General features: G+C 43.0%; 1 protein-coding gene across 2 annotated transcripts in view; it reads left to right on the top strand.

Moving 5' to 3' along the window:
- MEST (mesoderm specific transcript) overlaps positions 1-14,260 on the top strand; it is a 336,409-nt gene that overhangs the window by 35,303 nt on the left and 286,846 nt on the right. The window lies entirely within an intron of this gene.

Here is a 14,260-nt window from a genome sequence, read left to right as displayed (position 1 = left end):
ATGGGAGAAGTGGTATTTTACATTGTACTCCTGCAGTCATCCGTCGAAGCCCAGCCCCTCCCCGCCCGAGAGAAAACAATGCATGGCTGGGGGAATGGTCAGTGGTGGTCCACTGTATGTTCTTGCATCTACCATCGCATGCACCTTGTGTTCCAAAGAAAAGGGTAGAAGATAATGAGAGGGCATGAAAACTGAAGCAAACTTATAGGTAAGCTAGTTTTTTGTAGTGATGAAGCTCAGTAAAACACTTTATATAAGGGGTAAAGCACCCCCTGCCCTACATTATAAGAATATTGCTGCAAGTCACATAGGAGTTCCTTCATAAGGCTATGGAACTCAAAGGTGACTTGTAATATCATTATCCTGTATGACAGGGGGTACTTTATCCCATATAATACATGGCCACACCATCACCTTTCCCACAAATCACTTAAATCCTTGGTGCATAGCTCTCTCGTATGAGAGAGCGTGTTTGCAAACACAAAGAATAAATATGGAACCTCTAGTGCAAAATTATGCAGGTAAAATGGCTGACATCTTACAACACAGAGCTGACCTGTTGCGCCTGTTCCGAGCCTTTTTTTCCCAACGCTCCTCCACCGACTGCTGCACGGCCCCCGCCCGCCCGGTCTGGACATCATTGCTGCGCCACTTTCACCCTCTCCTGATGCACGGACTCGGGTGCAATCGGCATCCCTGGCGCTCCTTCTGCTTTTGCCCTGAGATTTCTCCCCTTGGAGGGCCTGCGCTCCTATGCATGCTCCTCCGCCGATACTGCCATCACGGAAGTAGGCCCAGGATAGTGGGCTGAAGGGATGCCTGGTCTATTCTTTACATCTCCATTTCCTTTTATCGGGGCACCTGGTGTCAGCTCCCTAGTGTGAAGCCCGGTTTCCCTGTGGTTCGTTATTACTGAAACCCTCCAGCTTCCTTACTATTACATGGCGGTGACCCCACTGAACTCACCCCACAAGATGGCGCACACAGCAGCCTGGACCTGAAGGCCCACTCTGTATCTCCCCGAATTTGCATGGACTTTGACGGTGGAGACCTAGCTTTTTTTACCAATCCCGGTGGAGCTACCTGATAGCTAAAGAGGAGATGGGTTGTGGACTTAACCCTCGGCCGTCACCTACCAAGCTGGACTTTGGGCAGACTTTCCTTCGTCTGTCAGTCGCATTCTCCCTCCTACCCCTTTACCCTACCCCCTTTCCTCCCATATGCTCCATTTATCTTGACCCCTACGCTCTCTAATGTTTTCCCGTTGAGACCTAGCTATTTGACCGATGACCGGTGGAGCTACCTGATGGTTATAGAGGAGATGGGCTGTGGACTTAAGCCTCGGCCGTCACCTACCCAGCCGGACTTTGGGCAGACTCTCCTTTGTCTCTTCATTCTATTTCCCTCCTACCCCTTTACACTACATCCTTTCCCTCTTATGCTCCACTTGTCTCGTCTTCTACGTTCGTGAAATGTTTTTCTAGTAACTGATGTAACTTGTAACTTATGTAATTTTCTAACTTTGTGGAACCTTATGTAAAGCGCTCAGATACCTCCGGGTCTAGCCAGCGCTATATAAAACTCAAATAAATAAATAAAATGAAACCAGTTAGATATTTGTTGCTAAAAGATATTAGAAAAAGATTAATACAATTCAATCTTTAATAAAAAAAAAGAAGCTGCAGTCGTTCAGAATGCGTAGAAACATGCAGAACGATTCTAACTTTTCTTTAATTATCTAAGGAGTGCAAAACAATATTATTTCTGCTTTTCGCTGTAAGCAGAAACCTAGAGCAGAAGAAAGAAAGAAAAACAATGTTTTGTTTTCATAGCTTTAAACAGCTGTTTCACTTATACTCCGTGACCTGACTTGCCTTTCTCCTTGGTTTCTGGCAGCAGGCATTGTGATGTCAGAACTTAACTTCAATAACTTATCACAGTCAAGTTCTGACATATTTTGCTCATAGTCGATGATTCGGTGCTTCACAAGTCGTCAATTATATAATGGATAAAGTATGCCAGGCTTCGAAAAATCTACTCGCCCACTCGCAATGGCATGTCAGGTTTGATCAGATCAAGCCATTTTTATCACCTACTGATTCATTCTGGAGAGGGACCGGTTTTCTGTTCATTCAGAAAGTGAATAAGCAATAAAGATGGCTTTAAATCTTGTTTCTATCGTGACACCGTTGCTGTCTGTACAAGAAAAGAGGTCAAATATCAGTTTATCTTTTTACTAATTGCTGCTTGGAAAATGGAATTTATTATGCTTTCTCTAAGATGGCAGTTTTTTTCGAACTCATACCATTTAACCTCTTGCATATGCGGGCGTTTTTAAAAGTGGGTAGGATTCGGATGGCCCCTGGCCGTCCTCCACACATGCCCACCGATGCTCATGACGGCCATGCAAGGGGTTAAATAGCTTATAAATGGATAGTACAAATATTTCAGAATACATCGAGAATTACAAAAGCACACTTTTTTAAAAACTGAGATTTGTGATGCAAACAAAGATTTAAATAGGAGCAAAAAGAATCAGAACACTTTACTTGGTGATGTCAAATGATAAATATTTACAGAAACTCCATTTCCAAACATTATTGTTTGTACACTATATAGTTTTGTCTGTCAAATTGCATGTCAGGGGAAATTTTGGGGCTAATTTAATGTAAAATCTGCTGATTGCAAATGCCAGTGTGCTACCACTTCATGCTTTAGTTATGTATTTATTAAAAGTGAAAGGTTTTTAACATGATTTGAGAAACATGCCTGCCCTGCCCTGATGACAATGCTGTTAATGAACTAAGAGGTAAATCGGGGGTCATGTGTATACTATATATGGCTAGATTTGTATTCTATATGGAGCAACGATTCTGTCTGTTACGATGCAAACAAAGATTTAAATAGGAGCAAAAAGAATCTGAACACTTTACTTGGTGATGTCAAATGATAAATATTTACAGAAACTCGATTTCCAAACATTGTTTGTACACTATATAGTTTTTTTCTGTAAAATTGCATGTCAGGGGAAATTTTGGGGCAAATTTAATGTAAAATCTGCTGATTGCAATTGACAGTGTGCTACCACTTCATGCTTTAGTTATGTATTTATTAAAAGTGAAAGGTTTTTAACATGATTTGAGAAACATGCCTGCCCCGCCGACAATGCTGTTAATGAACTAAGAGGTAAATCGGGGGTCATGTGTATACTATGTATGGCTAGATTTGTATTCTATATGGAGCAACGATTTAGTCTGTTACGATGCAAACAAAGATTTAAACAGGAGCAAAAAGAATCAGAACACTTTACTTGGTGATGTCAAATGATAAATATTTACAGAAACTCGATTTCCAAACATTATTGTTTGTACACTATATAGTTTTTTTCTGTAAAATTGCATGTCAGGGGAAATTTTGGGGCTAATTTAATGTAAAATCTGCTGATTGCAATTGACAGTGTGCTACCACTTCATGCTTTAGTTATGTATTTATTAAAAGTGAAAGGTTTTTAACATGATTTGAGAAACATGCCTGCCCCGCCGACAATGCTGTTAATGAACTAAGAGGTAAATCGGGGGTCATGTGTATACTATGTATGGCTAGATTTGTATTCTATACGGAGCAACGGTTTAGTCTGTTAAGACAAACAAAGGTGTTTTTTTATACAGCAGACATGCGGAAATGGCAAATTTGAAGGTGCTCTTATAAGTGATAATGTAGAAAATGTCGGGTCAGTGAATTAAAATATTCGCCCAAGATCACATCATGTAAAACCATTTTGTGGGTCAAGAGCATTACAATTAGGTTGTGTAGATTGTTTAAGTCACTGCACCTGCAGGTCTAGTAAATGTTTAGATTTTTTTTTTTGAGCCCTGATTTGTAATTTGCATAAATGTCCTGAAATTTTGTGTAATTACCCGAAGTTAAATTACATTAATTTCACACACACTACAAAATACCTGCCTACAGGCTTTAGTACTGTGTAATGACCCACCCCAAAAACTCTATTGCCTAACTCACGCTTTTCTCAATAATTATGTCATACCTGCTTGCTTTGTTCTGACTTTTCATTATAGATTAATCCTAAGGAATCTGGCATAACTTTTCCTAGTGGACCGGTAAGGTCAATAGCCTTTACCTGTGGTTTGATGCTGTAGCTAGAACAGGCGTACTGAAGTGCGCATAAACTGGCATCCATCATGCATACTGTTATAAAATTACAAATTTGTACAGTAATACGGTTGGCGAAAAAATAATTACCTCTTTCAATAGGGCCTATCAAGAACCATCATAGTGAAAATCTTTTACTTCCAATCTTGTCAGTAGGTGACCAATACCAAATCACTAGCTTACTATGGTAATCTGTAAAATTACAAGTAACCAAATACCTTCTACAGTCTGTAACATGGTGTGATGATAATCCACTCTAGTGGCTTAAGCAAATGTTGTTCTCAATAAATCAGCCAGGCCTGCTGCCTTCGTCCTAACGTTTCACAACAAACTGGCAAGACCTAGAACACACAATGTTTCCCTACACACCTCTCTGGGTTATTATGGCTTGTCACCATAACCAATTCAGGCCTCCTGCACAGACACAGGACACACCAGAATGCTGTCAAACACACAACTGCTCTCTAAAGTCCAATGTTAATTTTGGAAATAGAAGATGATCTGTGCTGCTACCATACAAAAACAAAACAAACACTATAAATGTTCTACTTTTCCAAGACCCGTTACCAGTGTCATGTGAATGCCCCTGAAAGTCCAACCTCTATCCCATTGTAAGCTTGATATTTAATGCATGTTAATGAGCCTTCTCCAGGTAGCTATACTGCTGCCGGCTCATGCAGCTGGATAAACAAACAAAATAGCACAGCTGCATGGAGGGGAAGCGCTTATTCTGTGAAAGCACACAACTTTTAACCAAAACATGTATTCATGTGGGCCATGATGTGGGCGGAGCCAAAGCTCCTCTCTCTAATTCTCCTGAAAGCTCTTTTTTAGATTGATCACATAAGGTCAGGTGACAGCAGTGCTGTCACGCCTGATGTAAAAATGCAGGTGAAGTCCGGTGTTTAATAGGGTAATCCCATTAAGGTGAATGGGGAATGAACACGAAAATAAAATCCGAAGACACACACCAAATGCCGTGAGTTCTCAGGTATGGATGTATATACATGTACGGCTTGCCCTAATTTCCCGATAACAAGTTCTGGACAGGTTTTTGATTTTTAGGCCTCCGCACACATGAGAATTGTGCATATACACATTGTGACATGGAGTGAGACATGGAGCTGGACTCTCGTGGTCTGTAGGAAGGCCCCATGTTCACCCGCTGTTACTAAGTATGACTGTTATCAAAACACAGCTGAGGAGGACTGACGGTGCTTGCAGCATATTGGAATTATTAGCATAACAGGCCATTTTTTACCGGTCACCTGCATGGGGAGTCTGGTCTATTGGCCTCTCCTGTTTAAACTACTCTGTCTGTCCCTGGCCACCAAGTCCTTTGCTACATTCATATGGGATATGAATATTGCATGCTTGTTTGTCACATGCAGATGTGGCAGAGTAAGCATGGAGTGCCTGTGGCAACCAGGATTCAGTGGCGTAGCTAGACCTTTTGCTGCCCGTGGCTGCCCCTGTGTTTGCCACCCCGCGGCAGCTGCATGTAAGGGGGTGCTGGCGATTCCTGCATTCACCGCCCCGTGAGCACTGCACCCCCTCTTGCTACACCACTGCATGGAATCCACTTTTAATTGCCTGTGCAAGAATGGTACACTACACGGAGATTAGGGCGAGCCTCCCCGACAGCAATGTAGATTGCAGGGTCCTCCAAAACTTTCCTGAAGTCCTTTGAAATGGACTATACAGTAGGGTGCGGAGGATAGAAAACAGTCTTGTTGCAGTGCATGGCCTGCCGTTTGTATTTTCCTGCTCCATTCTAATCTTAGAGGTGTTACCCTCAACAAGTTAAGTGGCCGTTATGTGGAGAAGCCTCTTTTGTGTCTTTGGTTTGTCTTACAGGGAACTCTCTGGCCACCCTTGCTTTCTGTTGGCACTGTCCGACAAAGGCTGGACAGCATGTGAGGAACACTCAGAAACCAGGATCTGCCTGAAACTGGCCCTAGAGCTACACCAGGACCACTGGAATCCACAAATGCTGTCTCTGAGCTGGGAATTAAGATTGGGCTAAAATCCCCAGTCATTTCGCTAGAATTTGTTATCAGCCTAAAATCCCCAGTCATTTCGCTAGAATTTGTTATCAGCCAAGTTCAGTGGAGAACGGGAAGGACCTTTTGAGCACTTGGGCTGAGGTCGCTGATTGCCAACAACCCTTGCCAGGTTCAGGAGAAAAAACCAGTGAAAAACTGCCTCTTGATTAAAAAAAAAAAAAGCAACCATCTTGAGGGAAGGAGCCTGCTGACTGCTGGTTAGGGTACTGGAGATGCCCCTTCATGAAAGGAAGGCTACTAAGCAAAGGGGTCCTTAAGCTTTAGCGTGCTAGGAAGGAAGCACAGGAGGTTGACTCATTGTGATCTAGGAAAAATTTGGCGTTGCCATACCTTGTGGTGAAGCCTTGTTTCACGGATTCCTCAACAGCATGTTTGGAGTGGAATATTGTACTTCTCAAGAAAGTTGAGCTCCTGTGACAACGTGGCACGATAAAGAAACCCAACCGCAGTTGCTGGATTTATCAAGACATTCTCAAGGTGCCTGGATGACTTGGCATTGAGATATTTTGCTACCACACTCTGTGTTGCATTCAGACATATCTAAAGCGTCTCGCCAAATGGGTTCTAAAAAAGCTTGTGACTGCGGTTGGCACCCTTTATGAAGATTAACTAGTGCCTCTAACAGGACCTTCAAACTCGGCCTGTATCACCGCTGTAACCAGGGGAGGGCTTTCTGCATTGTTTGGGTGGAAGGTTTGAGATTGGGCCTGAGGAAACACCCCTGAGGGAAGACCCACCTTCTCAGATCATCGTGAGCGAAACACAATCACTCTTTATTCAAGACTGGTCACCCCAGCACTCCCGTCGGGAAAGCACACACATGCATGATTTAGACTAGAGCTGGAAGATGGAAGTCACGTCAGCTGGGCTGTGGTAAAGTCACTATGACCTCTCCCAGCAGCTGACATAGGCTGGAAGTAGCAGTGACTCCCCAGCCTTTGCTGGTGAGATAGGTCCAGGCCACAGATCTTTAAAAACAAATTGTGAACATGGGGAAGAACAAGGAAAGGACTACCTGAACACACCATACTTTGGGACATGGCATGACATCTACCCAAACAAGCATTGACAAAGCCAATCTGTGTCGTTGAGAGCTATAAATTTTGCCACGGTGTTTTAGCCATGTTGTAAACCAGCGTTCAGGGTTATAGCTTGGTCAGTAAGAGTGTGGGGGGGTTTTATCTTCGGATTTTGCAACAATCACATTATGTTAAATTAAATTATATGAAAGCATGGCAGGAGGGGAGTTTCAGGGGCAGCGGAAAGGTAGAGGAGTAGGGATTGTTAGGGGTACTTAAGATGTATTCTTTTTTAAAATAACCAACACTTTTAAGATCTTCGAAACAGACTTGTATATATATACTTCTGTTTGTGTGCATATGTGTAAATTCCAGGTGAAATCCGACCAACACCTCACCATCCTCTGCTGAAAGCACCTGTATGCAACCATTTATTAGGGGGGTGTAACACCTCAAACACCTCCCCTGAAACTGTGCCCCTGCCAGCGTGGCTGCTCTTCAGCTTTGCTAAAAGTTAGTGGCTTTGAGTGGAGTGGAGTGGAGTGGAGTGGCAAAGAGTGGAGTGGTGTAGAATGTCGTAGATTGTGGAAGGATGGAGTGGCATAAAGTGTCGTGAAATTGCGTAGTTATAGACTGGAATGTAGTAGATTGTGGTAGACTGGTATAGAGTAGAGTGGCGTGGAGTGTCGTAGAGTGGAGTATAGTGTACACAGTAGTGTTGTGGAGTAAAGTATCATAGAATTGAGTGGTATAAAGTATTGTGGAGTGGCGCAGCCTGGAGTAAAGTGGCGTGGACTAGAGTGTTGTGGAGTGCATAGAGAGGAGTGTTGTGGAGTAGTGTAGAGTACAGTATCGTAGAGTAGAGTGTCTTCGAATGGAGTCAAGTGGCATGGAGTGGTATAGAGTGTAGTGGCATAGAGTGCTGTAGAGTAGAGGAAAGTGGCATTATGTGAAGTGGAGGGATTCATGTGATATGTGCGGGCTCAAAGCCGGATGGGTGAGTGTGTGTGTGGGGGGCGATGGGGTGGGGTTGTGTGTAAAATCTAAGTATGAAACCAAAATCCTGAAGAAGTGGGGGAGTCTGGTGTGTGTTTGTCTTTCTATGTAGTCTAAGTGAAACCCAAAGCCATCTGGAGCAAGACAGGCCGGCAAAATGAAACCAGCCCAGCTGCTGCTGACCAATAAAGACAAAAGAAGTGAGAGTGAGAAAGACTTCAAACAAAGGTAAATAAAGGGCTGTGAGACATTTTTCGTTTTTAGGTCTCGCGTGGCGTACTGCACACATGCGCAGTCGAGCTCGCGAGATTTTATGTTTTAGAGTGTACTTCACTGGCGAGGGTTAAGCCCCGCCTCTCTTCTCCATTGGCTGGCGTCCTAAACGGTGGCCAGCCATTGGAGAAGAGGTCCTAGTGACGTTCTTTCTTTGTAAGCCCCATCCTTTTCAGACTGGGTTCCTTGACTTATTGGTGGCGTAAAAGGTTTATCTTCTTTATGGTTCCAGATGGCCCCATAAAGAAGATAAGGTAACCTTTTATGCCAGAAGGAAGTCAGGTGCTTGTTACCCAATAGATCTACAAAAGCAGCCATGATGGGGATGTTATACAGGTCACTTGAGCATGCTTGACGAAAAAAATATCCTCCCGACCTCCCCACTCAAGAATACATGCTTGCGGTCACTGATGCGGTACTTGGCTACTTGTTCTATTAAACAAAATGAGAAATCTTGAGTTAGAGAAGATGGTATAAAGTACAGATGTATTACACAAACACTTGTAGTCATATATAGCAAAGTAAAGTGCTACTGTAACTTGAAATTGGGTTGCGAGATTTCCTCGATCAGGGGTGGGGGGGTCGGCCTGCGCGCTACCTGAACCATTAGGTCCGATGACGCAGTTGAAGCGTTTGAAGGGTCCGATCAACTGGCGGCCTTGCCACGACTTGAAATCCTGCAGCACCAACTCCTTCAGGTAGCCCATGCAGGTGGCTGCAAATCTGATGAATAATTAATAAAAATACACCGACAGGTCAAGATAGTTATTGCGCACTACAAGAGATCTTCGACGCATCAAAGTTCAACCTCCGCGCGAAAGAACAACGTATCGCGAGACTTATCCAGTAGCGTGCCTGAGAGCTGCGTGTCTTTCTGGCCACCCCGTACGTTGGGGCGTCATCGTGATGCAGACAATCTTTGTAAATGTTATCGGGCTGTTCACAAGCGGGTGAAAAAACATACTCAAAAGAAGATCTTTCGCACATTCACAATAGTCTTACATTTAGAAATCGTTTTAAGGCACGAATAATGCTAGAACAGAAGTAATGGATTACATTTAGAGCCATGGTCTTGTTTTGATAAATGCAGCACATAGTCCGTGAAATAGGCTGCTGGGGTGTTTCTATTCGCGACCCTTGACCGATTTATTCCGTGCACTACTTATTGCAGACATGAAACCGCAGTGTTTCTGAAATCTCAATAGTCCTTCTTCTGTGTTTGAAGGGTAGAAGTGGTTGCTAGGTAACAGTTGCGTTGACACCGCTATTTAACAGGATGATGCACCTGCACAGATCCTGACTCCCGCAGTAGTGCCTCTATCAGGGCTTACGAGACTGCTCTCGCCGTTCATTCGGCGTGTACAAATTGGATCTACCTTTGGACTTGAAGGAAGCTTCTGTGCGGGAGGGACGGAAAAATGCTGAGCTGCAGAGGCAAAACAGGGTCTTTGACAGCAAAGTTCGCATCATCGGGGTGAGTAGTAACTAAGTTCCAGTTAAAGAGGAAATTTCTGCACTCGGAGAACATAATGCTGTCTGTATTATTGCACTTTAGATGAGGTTTTATGCTTAATCCCAGTTTAAAATTTTTCCCATACTTGCGTGTACATAACTATTCTTCCTCGGATAATTTAATTGGCATTGGGCAAATTTACATTTCCAAAGGCGCCAAAAGTGCAAGTACATCTAATGTTAAGAAAGAAGACTTACACTGTGTCAATTTGTAGCGCTTAAGCCCCCAAAAAACGACAAGGGGACCATCTGACTAGACATTTCCCAATACAGGCTTATATGTTTCTCATAAAATATTCAAACGCGTTTTTTTTTTTAAATTTCAGATTATTTCACTTTTCACATCAACTAGTGTACATTTTCAAATTGCCTAGGTACTTTATTTAAACGTTGAAACTTAAAAAAATTATGAATAATCTGCACGTAAAATAAAGCATAGCTATGTCAACGTGTTTTATATTATAAAAAATGCTCCCGGTTTTATGGATTTTTTTAAAACCATTTCCATCAGTATTTATCCATAACTATTTTTGGTTACTTTTATCACTATTTATCCATATTTGTTTTGAGTTTTGTGAAAAAATTAAGATGAAACTAGTATATTTTCTCGTCATTTAACCGATAGATGTCTAACTGTACAATGTTATCAGTGATTACTATTGAGAGAATGAGTGTTGTGTGAGAGTCCACAAACGGATAACTGCACAATTACCCCCACCCCACTCCCGTGGAGGATACCCACACCTCTTCCTCTACCCCCTCACACTTAGTGAAGTCAAACCCCAGCACTATTGCTTTTCTTATTAGAGGAATATGCATGCATCCTGCTGTACCTCTTCCTGCACCCCACACTTTTCTTGCACTGGCAGCGAAATGCAATGCAATAGGTTTCACATTTGCGAGACATTAAGCTATTGGCGTTGTAAATAACAATACCATTTATTTATCTGTTTTCAAAACCAACACATAAATAAAAAGTTTAACATTTACAATGCCAATAGCTCTAACTTTTGCACAGGCGAGACCGTTGCATTGTAAATGCTTCTTTTTAAAGGTACAATAGATCTCAGAGACGCGCATGTGAGCTGCCTCAGGCAAAACCTAAAAAGAGAAGGAAGGACCACCTGAGAACGTAGAGGGCATTCTTAGCTACCAAGTCCCTAAGGTCAACTTACCGTGCATGAACTGTCTAGTGCCCAGACGGACTGCTGAGGCCAAACTGACGGGATCTCCAACACAGTGATTACTCTCCAGCTATAACTGTGTGTATTCTTATGTTCCGCTGAACTTTTTGGAACAGAATTGAGTTGCGTTTTGCTTTTACTTTTTCTTTAAAAGAAAAAAACTGTCTGGAAAACGATTTACTGGCTAAGGATATTTGTTTTACTAAGTTCTTCTAGGTGAATAACTCGTACTACATCCCTGAGTAAGCTTTGAACTGTTCTACTTCGCTACTCTAAGGGTAGGTCAAACTCTTAAGTAGTCCACTTGGTGCTCAATTTAAGGCTCCAAAATAAGGTCAAGTCCCAGTGGTAAAATGTTCTGTTTATAGCAATTTGACCCCAATCGACCCTACTTTCCACAGGACAAACCAAAAGTACCCAAATCTTGCAAATTCATTTTATAATTGTTGTCATTATTATTCATGTTTCTGACTATTATTAGAAAATGATAATGGGCAGTAGAAATTCAGCAAACCTGTTGTTGCCTTCTCTCACCTCTTCACGCCCCTTATGCTACCTCAAAAGGGCTTTACCGACGAGAACAGCTTTGTCTGTAATGCATTGAGGGACCGGGTGGCTTGACTGTCTTGCTGCAGACAGGGTGCTGCACCCTAGACATCAGACTCAGTAGGGGTCCTAGCAATACATTGAGCTTGCTGCGGCTTTCCTTGGCATTGCATCTGTCGCCAGCAGTGAACGTTTGAAGTGGAAGTCTACATTGTCCTCACTTACCCTGTGGGCTGCTGCCAATATGAAGTTTGTGTGATGGTGTATCCCAACCATAGTCTTCTACTAAATATTAATGTAGATCACTCAAAAGTGCACAGCGCCTCCAGGTGATTTTTTTTTCCCCATAACTTTGGTTACTATAGAAAAGATGTTCAGTAAATAGAATACATTTTATCACTGAGTACTAAATTGTGCAGTATATTTTCTTCCTGTCTTCATAGGTAAATATGTTATAGTGACTGCGCTCTCTTTTGGTGATATATATAAAACTGCACCAAGCACCTGTATTTCATATGGCGGTAGGAAGTCAGTTGGTGCTGAATGCCTCGCCAAATAAGTAGATTATTGCTGGATAAGAACAAGTCCAATAACATTATCTTATGAATATTAATGTTAAAGAGCCTACAGATGTATGACCAGCATTTGACAAATGATTTTGCTCTACCACCCTAGCCCCCCTCTCCCTCCATAGTATGACTGCCTACCCACGCACTGCATCTTGGTTTCCACTTACCTGTAGATATTCTCTACGTTTTCTGAAGCATATTTGTGTTACCCGCCCTTTGGCCTGGAGCTCTCTGGATCATGCTGCTGCCTTAATCACTGGCACCTCAGTTCATAGGAATGCTATGAACACTACCACGGCGACTTTCTTAAATGTAAGTAGACCGTCGCTTGACCCCACCTAATCGAAAAGCCCGATAAAAATCAACCGGTGCTATTCTCATCTTAAAGCTACAGTGCCCGTTATTTGCATGGCCTGGGAAGGGCAATTGGAGTTGCAATTAGACAAACATACAATTTCTAGAACGCTTACTAGCTCCTGTAAGGGGTATTTACAGGGCTTTAAGTGGGGGAAAAAAACTCGGGGTGCTCTAAAAGGGGCGTGACAAATTTCTTAAAGGGGTGTGGCCTATCCGAGTAGGGGCGTGGTCTAAATCAAGATAACTAGCATTGTGTGCTTAAGAAAATCATGAAGTTGCATCCAGCAAAGGATAATAAAATAGGCAAAAAAGTATATTTATTAAGTATAAGTCATAAAATACCAAACACTTAAAAAAAAATTGCTATTTCCAAACATAGAATTTAAAAACCACCTTCACTAAAGGATGTGCTATTAAATTCTGAGTTCAGGCAGAGGCGCAACTAGAGCCAAATTTCAGGGGGGGGGGCTAAAAAAAAATTCGGGAGGGGGCTGAATCTTTAAGCAATAGTCAGAGTGGAGCTGCAGGGGCTCTTAGAAGGGGTGAGACAACAACATTTCTTCATTAATATGCAAATGGTCTTTTAAAGACCTGTGAAGTGCTCGGGTGCGGCTGTGTGTGTGTCCGGGAAGCGTCTCATCCCGGGCTGCCACACACGACGGGGGGGGCGGGGGGGGGGGGGGGGGCTGAAGCCCTTTGAGTCCAATGGGTGTTGCGCGCCTGAGTTCAGGGATACCAGATTCCATATGTCTATCTTGCCGTTATGGGAAGATATGCAGGTAAACTTGTCACACAGCATTCCCCATGTTATCCTATGGGCAAGATAGCCTTTCAATAGTGAAAAACGAAATTGGCAGTATTTCACTATCAAGGCATGTTACCAACACTAGTAACACCAAACACAAACCGGGACATCTGCTCACCCTACCTTTGACCTTTGAGGCCCGAAAATAGAGCCCCCTTTCGAAGCCCTCCCAAAAAAATTGGGGGGGGGGGGGGGCTCAGCCCCCCACAGCTCCCCCCCATAAAGCCCTGTGTATTTATGACTACATGTTGCAAATGTTTTGCCTACTGATGAGGCAGTAACATCTTAGATACCACACTCGCATACATAGGCAAGGAAGAGCAGGGAAGGTCTGTGTGGCCAACATATACATTCAGTGTTTTCTCCGTATTTGCATATGGTAGCCTTTGCCGTTATCTGGAAAGTCAAACATGTTTCCAGTGACAGTTGTACTTGGATTATTAAAGCTTTTGTTTTACGAGGTGATGTTCTCCGAACAGGATAAAGGCAAATTATGCTGCCAATTTCTTGTACGTGCGTGCTGTTTTGGCGATTTCTTGTCGCGTGCACGATGAATGATTTCATTAAAAGAATGTCAAGTGCAAGGATTAATGTTGTCATACTGCTGAATACAAGACGAGCGTGGTTCCTGCAGCTCCGATGACGCAGGTGTTAAATGAGGGTGGTGCGATGTTTGGCCTTGCCTGCACACCCCTTTGAGTTCCACTCCGAACTAAGGTCCACAGACATGCATCAAGTAAGTGTGTGGACTTTGTGCTGCCGG

This window comes from Lissotriton helveticus, chromosome 1_1 (assembly GCF_964261635.1).
Source record: "Lissotriton helveticus chromosome 1_1, aLisHel1.1, whole genome shotgun sequence".
Lineage (NCBI taxonomy): Eukaryota > Metazoa > Chordata > Amphibia > Caudata > Salamandridae > Lissotriton > Lissotriton helveticus.
This window is presented reverse-complemented; position numbering and strand designations above follow the sequence as displayed.